The sequence below is a fragment of the Maniola jurtina genome, chromosome 8 (genome assembly GCF_905333055.1).
Source record: "Maniola jurtina chromosome 8, ilManJurt1.1, whole genome shotgun sequence".
Taxonomy (NCBI): domain Eukaryota; kingdom Metazoa; phylum Arthropoda; class Insecta; order Lepidoptera; family Nymphalidae; genus Maniola; species Maniola jurtina.
The window spans coordinates 9,933,629-9,935,326 of NC_060036.1; positions in this window are offsets into that span (position 1 = coordinate 9,933,629).

Below are 1,698 nucleotides of genomic sequence, written 5' to 3' on the forward strand. Positions count from 1 at the left end.
ATGAGACATAGGCATTTCGAACTCCTAATTTTACAAGAAATATTCTTCTAAAACGTATCTACTCCTTGAATATATTATATAAACAAATCTTCGTGCACGTTTTGCAGCAACCGGCAAAGCCATGCCGCCTAGTGGTTATTTAGCGTAGAATTTAACTGCAGTCTGATGTAAGCGGGCTAACTTGGAAGTTGGATGGGATATCCCTTCCAATTTAGCCCGCTTCCATCTTTGACTGCATCCAGCATCAGACGTACTTACCACCAGGTGAGATTGCAGTCAAGGGCTAACTTGTAACGAAGTTAAAAACTATTTCCTAGATTGCATAATGTAACGTATAGTGGAAACGTATTATAAAAATATAATATTACGTAAAAAAGAGGTAGTTCAAAAGGCAAGGCCAAAGATTAAGATATGATAACGTCTACTTTCCATTCCTTTGTTGGATTACAAGGTGTGTCCTGGATTGCTGGATTCAAATAAAGGCCTTGTCATAAAACAGCTTAAAAGTTCGTGACGAATGTCTGACGAGAACGGAATTCTAAACAACGTAATAGAAATGGTAGGTATATAGTTGCAGATGTCTAGCTGCGTATTACCGATTTTGAGCAACCCACTGATATACCTAAGTGCCTACTATTAACAATTATCTACACGCCTCTTTAAAACTTCTTTAAGAAGTTGTATTCTTAATTAGATTATGCCCGCAACATACATTGACGTGGAATAGATTAGATAGTTTATCCCGTGGAAGTGCTTTTATTTTACCGGTATAAAAAAGTAGCCTATGTCCGTCTCAAGGATGCGAACCCCTGTACTAAGTAGATGATGCCCACCACTTTGCCCACACGGATATTTAGGTTTGGACACGTCTGCCTAAAATGGAATACACCTAAGGTTTTTAGAGATCATGTATATATACTCAATACTCATATCTATGTGTTTTTTTATTCTACCATAAATAAATGCCTCAACAGATTTGGATGTATGGGATATCATTAGAATCATTTATTTCGAGTGACAATGGCTATAAATTTTTGAAAAAATTCAATTTGGCGGCTGTATTTTTTTTTCAAATGGGGGTTTTTTCTGCAGTATGTTTAAGTTTAGGGGATTAGATTTCAGAGGGTTGAATTAGTTTTTACAATAATTAATAGTTGCTAATGTTGAGATATGGTTTTAAATCCATGGCATTTTTATATCTTTTCCCATCACGAGATTTGTTATAAATAGGTAGCTGTTCAGAAGTTTTAGCTTTTTGATGTGAATCTAGTCATAATGTCAATTATATAACTACCTAAGTGTAATGTACAAATATAGGTATATGGACAAAATCCAGTTTAATGACAGGCGGTTAAAGTTACGTCACGTTTACTGTTAAACTTGGCCCGTTTAGTCAAGTAAATCCAAATGGGTTGCAGAAGTCAGGGATTGTCAAGTTTAGACCCAAAATTTTTCCTGAATACTGACTTGTGCATCCAATTTTGCTTTTTATGGGTTATGTTAAACTCAAACTTAAATGATAAGTGTAATATAACTTTAACCACCTGTCATGCAACTGACCCAGAAGTAGTACTGTGCAATGTCAAATCAAAAATAATCTGTAAGTATAATATTTTGAAAAATAAACGTGTTGTAAAATGTTACTTAGGTATATTATTTGATTAACTTTATCAACTTTTATCAACCATATTTCTCCCT